We start from the raw sequence: 7897 nt of genomic DNA, 5'->3' as shown, positions 1-7897 counted from the left end.
AGCAGAAATATGCAAAGTCCTTTAGAGTCTGTCAAACTGAGAAAAAGCCCTGCAGGTAGGTGGGCAGAGAACAACAGATTGCCGTTCTAACATCTGTAATGCGTGTAATAATTTCATTCTCTCTCCGTTGTTTTAGGATAATCCATATTTTGATATGCACTTCAACAAAGTCTACAACCTGGAAGCATATAGTTGTGCATCTAAATATACCTTTGCTCGAACGCTAAACAAACTGAATGAAATGTACCTTAAGAAGGACTTGAAGATTGTGAACTTTGATGACACCTACCTGAATGATGATTCAATCTGGTCATCCAACAATAGGGATTGCTTAGTACTTATGAGGATATGCTTCTATGCTTCCAACCTTTTATGTCTCTCCCTGTGTCCTTTGTCCTAAAGATGCATTTTCTAACATTAAGGTGACTGGTTGACTTTCACTGACCAGCATTTCATAAATCATCTGATCAAAGAGATAGTAAGTGATATGCAGTATCTGCTTTTTAATTTTACATATAAGTAAAAAAGGGAACATACTTTTTACATAAATAATTGACCATTCATTTATATATATTAGGAGGGCCTCGCTCTGGCAAATACAAATAGATGAGATTTTCAACATAGGACCAGTAATTCTCACGGTCAGTGGTGACTGCTTATGTAAGTAGAGCTCGGCATTTGCTCATATGTTCATGGAGGTATAAATTATCTTTCATTAATAGCTGGGAATATTTTTAAAGCATTAAGAGCATTAACAGTTAATTTATATCCTGGAAGTAGAGAAAAGAAAGCAACCAAATGAGTTCTGTATGAGAATGATGCACATTTCCATTTTCAAATGTGTTGAAATATAGAACTTCGTTAAAGAGATCACACCTACATCAGTACAAGAATCAAACCCTCATCCTGATGAATCGGAGTTTTGCATTCAGGTGCCACGGGACCAACTTTTCACCTATGCAGTTATATTATTTTTCCTTCAGAACATTTCATACTCACTTTGGCCTTCCCATTATTTGTGGTACTGTCTTAGAAACAGAAAAATTAATGTTCTTAAGCAGAATTGCTTTATTTGTCAGACCTTTCAGAACTTTTTTCTTTTGTATCGTTAACATCTTTTTTCTTGCACTTTATTGCTTATGTCTATGAACAGGCCCGGTTAGGGAACAGAAATTGTTTGTTTATGTCTCTTCTCTACCTCTGGACCAAGAGTTAACAAAATACTATGTAAACAGTAGTTGTTGGCTACTACAGTTACTTTGTAGGCAAGTGATAGACTTCAAAATTCATAGAATTATGAGAGTAATTTTCACCAGTTTCTAGCTATGCGTTAGCATATTCAGTGCACTACTTAAATGCATATTAGTACTTCGAGTTACACTTAACATGGGGTGGAGTCTACTGAGTGGTTTGGAAGGTCTCACCCATAACAAAAAATAACAGCTGGACTTGTGACAGCATTATATTACAGTAGAAACAGAGGATGAATTAAAGCTGTATTGAGCAAGAGCTGAAGAGGAACGATGTTGACAATAAGAAGCACAGTGACATTGCCCAATGTCAGTCAGCTAAGCTAGTTGGCTGCTCTTCCCATAGTCAATAAAGAAATGCCAACCCAAAAGGTCATTCAGAGAAGCTTCTGGTCAGAACGTCCTGCAGGAGAAAATTTGCTTTCTCTTTTGCCGGCCAAGAGACTACAGGGAGACTAGGTGTGGACTGAACCAGCTATGTACCTAAAGCTGACTGATGTGAATAGCTCCTGGGAAATCACGAGCTGGTTAATGTTCTCTCTCAGTACCTGCCATCTGTAAAATGGGATAGTCGCGCAAGGGTACTGGTGACTCGTACTTCACTGTTGTCTTTCACATGAACTCCCACCTTCGAAAACATTCGTGTAAATGTACTTTGGATTCAAAATTGAAATAACATCAAATAAGTGAGAGTATATTTGAAAAACTGTATAAAATGTACAGCTTTCTACTTTACTTTTTAAATGTTATCCTATTGCTTGTATATAGGAAAGGCCATACCTTTGATTAGCTAATCTTCAGAAACTGTGTATTTATTCTAGGCGTATGTTGTAAAGTACATTCATTCTAACCCAAATCTTAGTAATTAAGTGTATCTTGACAGCTGTGAAGGCAGTTTATGTGGGTAACACAAATCTTCTGGAATTTGTAAGGACTTAAATCTTACATTTGCCACCTAAATACTGTTAGAGAGAAGGACTGTATTTATAGTAATTGTTTATGAGATGCAGTTGTTCTTTTCAGAACGTCTTTGGCATAATCCAGTGCAAGTATGTGTGTTGTAACATTTGATCCATAGCTACAGGAAGTATTTGCCCAACATCTAGGTTCCACAAAACCATCTTCAATAGCAAGTATAATTCAGACCACTGTTATCTATGATATGTTGTCTTGCCTGGACTATGTATTAGTTGTAGAGGTCACTGTTTTCTGTAATGTTTACAAATTCTTTGCTTAATAGGCACAAGGAAATATTTTCTGGGTGGAAAAGCTCCCATCATTCATCTTGTAATTGTAATAAAAACATAGAACCTCTAATAATAAGCACTTCAGAGCATTCTTTTGAAATAAAGTACAGGTGTCGTGAATTCCTGACCAATAATTGTCTGTATCGTGTTAGAAACTGATAAGCTAAAAATTACTGTAATGTTCAACTGTATTTAATGGACTTGCATCAGTATTTTATATCTTTCTATTCTTGTACTGTATAAACATTAAACTGACTATATTAGAAGACAAATAAGCCTGCATTTTACGTGGAATAATATGCAATTAAAATCTGTTTGGTGTTACTTCTGTCTGATAACATAGTATTTCAAACATTCTTCACTAAGCGATCAGACTAAACAAAAGGAAAGGAGAAAAAAAGAGATTGTCCATGTAAATTACTTCAGTTATTATCAAAAGGATAAATACTTTAAAAGATCTATGCAGACCTAATCTAGGGACTCCTTACGTTTACACAGTTCTTTATAAGATGTCAAATACCGAGACACTGTGTGATTGCTAGACTGACCTGATGGCACTACGGAAAGCCTTTGTCCTGAGGTGCGGGAGACTGTCACTTTGCGGTTAGTATAGCACAGCAGCACCACAGGAGATAGAGAATATGCTAAATTATAAAAGGAGAAGACCCGACAGCCTAAATAGCCCATCTTTCAATTCATGCAGAATTGTTTCCCACATCACACTTCCTGACATTGGATGTACAGAATGTAGTTTGAAATACAGTATCTGGGGATTCAACTGCTTCTCCTGGAAGACTTCTCCAAAATCGAATAGGAAGAAATGTACAGGAGTAAAGGATTATCACAAATGCATTTGTAGCATTCTTATAAAAGGCTTCAACTAAATAATGGGGTGAATTAATACTTGAGATTGTGGATATAATGTGGATTTTCTTCAGAAGACAGGAATTGTTATTGGCCGTATCTGTTCCGGAGAAAAGAAAAAATACGGCAGCCTGAACATGACGAAGAGGGATAACGAGCAAACAGAACTTCATGCTCACTTGTTTAAGAGGCAGAAAGAGAATAGAGGCTGCCATAAAAGACAGATAATGTTTTTTTCCCAAGTGTATTTTTTTAAACTCTTTAACTAACATCAGAATTAAGAATACGGGGAAACCTATGAATATTTTGTATGTAGCATTTAGCAATACCATATTTGTCTTACTCTATACTTAAAAAAATACATCAGTTTCCTGCAGCTCCATGCTATAAAAAGCATTTAACATCATCATTCAGATAAAATAGTTCCATAGTTCAACAAAATAGTCCAATAGTTCAACAAAAAATACACTGGCGAAGTTCCACTGGAGTTCATGGATTTAAGATAATTTTCACCATCTAAGACCCATGACCTTATATTTAAAACAGAAGGACTCTTTTCCTGTGTGTTTATCTTTCATGGATAACTAATCTTTTCCTGCACCTTAAATTAAGCAAATAGAGATCAATGCAGAATTTTAAGAATAATTTTGGAAGTGAAACAGAGCAGGGAGCCTGTTCTGGACTGTGCCTTCTGGGTTACTTCTCATTCTTCTCCTTTATATTTCGGAGTCATACAGATAGTAACCCACCTCTTCCCAACGAAAGCCTATACTATTTTCCCTGTCATCTACCTATTCCCCAATACTTTCAGTCACTTTCAGCATATGAATCTATCTTCTTCCAGTAAAGCAGGGGATTGTATTACATAATTTGTAATATGTAATTTAAGAATATTTTATCTTGAGTTAAAGTCAGTATTGGGAGATCAAAGTCCCTTTCTAAAGAGCATCTGTGGGAAGCTGAAATAGGAGGGGAGAGAATAGCACTGTGCATCCTGGAAGAAGATCTCATGTCAGTGTTAATATGTGTAATCACATTTTAGCATTAACAACCTACGTTTGGGCCGGGGGGGGTGCCCTTTAGCAGAATTAACAGCTAAAGACAGGAAACTAGAAGGGTTTTGACTATAATAACAGCTTTATGAAACCTTGTCCAATCTTTTATGGCTGCCTTGTCCAGTCTTTATAGATCTAGCCAGAGACAGTTGCATTTTGTGGCTGAACTGAGAAATTACCAAACTGTAACTTCTCTTTTAACCTTGGCCCTCATGAATGATATATTATAGAAGTATACGGCATGTTGTTTTGTAAGTCAGAAAATAGAAGTACATTCAGCAAGACTCTATTGGTCAGTAATGTTTAATGCTTTCAGTCAAGTGGAAAAAAGATACAGGAATGATGAAATCACAGCTTTGCATATTAGAAGTCTACATTTTGGCAATTTATAACAATCACTTGGAAAAGGTGTTTTCTGTTGTTCTTTATTGGTCATGGCCCGGATAATACATTTTATCAGCCATACCCTAAAGGCATACGGATATATTAATGTGAATAAGTCATGCAGTTTAAGTAATCTGTAATGATTTCAGCCTTTCCTTAACTCTGCATACAAGCATTGAAGAAATACGATATTAATTTACATTAATAATACTAAAAATTAGTTAAGTGTATTGATCGTGTGGAGAACCTCCGTCACAGTGAAGTTTGAACTGGAAGGTAGTTCCAGTTCTCACTCACTTCAGCAGTGGCTACAAGTAGCTATGGCCAGATTTAGACATAATTTCTCACGGTTAGATGCCAAATCCTAAATGTCATGGTCACTAGTCACAGAGTAACTGTTCCCTCTGAATTATCACTGGCATCAAAGACTGTCAGTTACTAAGGGTGCTTCTGCTTAGGGGTAAAGCCAAAATCTGAATGCTTTTCACAGAAGTTACTTAATCATGATGCTGTGGCCAAACTGAATTACAGCATGCGGTCAGAGATGGACTTCTTCGTCATTTGAAATTCTAAGATACTGTCATATTGTAATGTATCGTATGCATCTCTCCTGGTTTTGGCTGGGATAGAGTTCATTTTCTTCCTAGTAGCTGGTATAGCGCTGTGTGTTGGATTTCGGATGAGAATAATGTTGATAACCCAGGGATGTTTTAGTTACTGCTGAGCAGTGCTTACACAGAGTCAAGACCTTTTCTGCTTCTCACACCACCCCACCAGCGAGCAGGCTGGGGGTGCACAAGAAGCTGGGAGGGGACACAGCCGGGACAGCTGACGCCAACTGACCAAAGGGATATTCCACACCATATGACATCATGCTCAGCATATAAAGTAGGGGAAAAGCTGACTGGGGGTCTGCTGCTCAGGAACTGGCTGGGCATCTGTCAGCCGGTGGTGAGCAATTGCATTGTGCATCACTTGTTTTGTATATTCTTTCATCATTTTTATTATTTTCCCTTTCTTTTCTGTCCTATTAAATTGTCTTTATCTCAACCCACGAGTTTTACTTTTTTTTTCCGATTCTCTCCCCCACCCCACTGTGGGGGGCGGAGTGAGCGAACAGCTGTGTGGTGTTTAGCTGCCTGCCAGGTTAAACCATGACAGTCCTTTTTTGATGCCCAATGTGGGGCATGAAGGGTTGAGATAACGACAGATCTGACCAGAGCGTGTTAAAACAAATTTGTTATAAGCATTCACTATTAGGTTAATAGTCACTGGTTGCAATGTTGATGTATTTGCTCTCAGAGTTGTGCTGTGTCAAAACTTCCTTGCTGTACACGTTCCCTGTTGTGCTGTTTATCACCTCTGGGAGCTGGATTAAGGTTATCATTATGCTGTACTGTGTGGCACTGGCTTATGATGTGATAAAATTACTGGCATGAGACTAACCTGGTATTTGTACTTAGCATTGCTGTCATCTCCGTACTTCGGGAACCATCTCTTGGAAACTATTAATAATTACACTCTTTACCTTTTCTCCTCGGAGAGCCAATCTATGGGGGAGACAAAGGGGGATGCTTTCCTCTGCTCTTTCACCTCACCCTTCTCCTCCAGGCTAGTTACAATAGCTCTTGAGAATTTTGAATATCCTTGGGATGTTGAAACCAGCATGTTCCTATTGGTATGTTTCCTGAATGTGGTTCAGGTCTTGTTTAAGGATAAACAACTATTTAAGAATACCACCCAGAGATCTGCCCCGAGGCTGGATAGTTACGAGTGGCAGGGTGTGTGGGATAGGATGGGCAAGTACCTAGGACAGTGGGCACCTCCAATGTTTTGGAACTTCACCCCTGAACAAGTGCAGAATCCTTAAAAACTGTCACCCTGGCAATTCCAGAGGGACACAGATCACTGCAACGTGCTGGGGCCTGGCCCATGCCTACCGAGCCCTGTTCAACACCATTCAGTACCCTCAAGGGGAAGAGAAGGTCTCTGGATCTGACGACAAAGCAACAGGCATTGCGGCTACGCCAACCCCCGCGACACACACTGCGGTTACTCCAACCCCTGCGATAGACACCGCGGCTACTCAAACCCCCCACAACAGGCACTGCAGCTGAACCACAGAACCAACCCATGCCGGTATCAGTTGCCCCTGATACACAAGAAGAAATGTTGGAAGCAAAAGTCAGCTCGTTTAGTCAGGGAAGAAACTCTTCCCCTACTAAGGGAAGAAGTGAACGAGGCAGACTACACCAAAGCAGGGCCATCATGAGAACAGGAGGAGGAAGAGGCAGAACCCATAAATGAGATGGAAACCGCCCGATCCCTATCCCTGAATGAGCTCCAAGACATGCAAAAAGATTTCAGCCATCGTCCAGGTGAGCACATTGTCACCTGACTGCTCTGATGCTGGGATAACGGGGCCAGTAGCCTGCAATGGGAGGGTAGGGAAGCCAAGCAGCTGGGATCCCTTTCTAGGGAAGGGGGCATTGTCAAAGTGATTGGAAAAGGGGTGGCTACTGTCAGGTATGAAGGAAAGATATCCTTCCAAGGAAGATGTTATATATCACCCATGGACCACCATGGAGAGAGGTATCCAGTACCTGAGGGAATTAGCCATGCTGGAGGTGGTTTATGGTGACCTGAACAACGAGCAGTTATCCAAAGATCCAGATGAAGTTGAGTGCACACGACTCATGTGGCAGAAGTTGATACGGAGCACACCAGTGTCGTATGCCAACTCATTGGCAATACTGACCTGGAAAGATGAAGAGGGACCAACGGTGGATGAATTGGCTGGCCAACTCCAGGAATATGAAGGAAGTATCTCTTCCTCCTTCATCTTGGCTGTGGAGAAACTGTCCCGGAGGTCCAGCAACTCAAAGAGGATATGTCCTACTCTCCACCTGTACGGATCAGTATCTCATTAGGAGTCAGTGTTCTTCTGCTCAAGAGAGAGGTTATAGAGGGTACACACCATGGGGCACCCTGTGGTTTCACCTGCGTGACCACGGAGAGGACATGAAGAAGTGAGATGGAAAATCTACCTCAACCCTCATGGGTACGTGAGTTGCAAGGAAAAACAATCACAAAAGGG

Source organism: Pygoscelis adeliae, unplaced genomic scaffold (assembly GCF_000699105.1).
Source record: "Pygoscelis adeliae isolate BGI_AS28 unplaced genomic scaffold, ASM69910v1 Scaffold21, whole genome shotgun sequence".
NCBI classification, from domain to species: Eukaryota; Metazoa; Chordata; class Aves; order Sphenisciformes; family Spheniscidae; genus Pygoscelis; species Pygoscelis adeliae.
Note: the sequence above shows the minus strand (reverse complement) of the source record.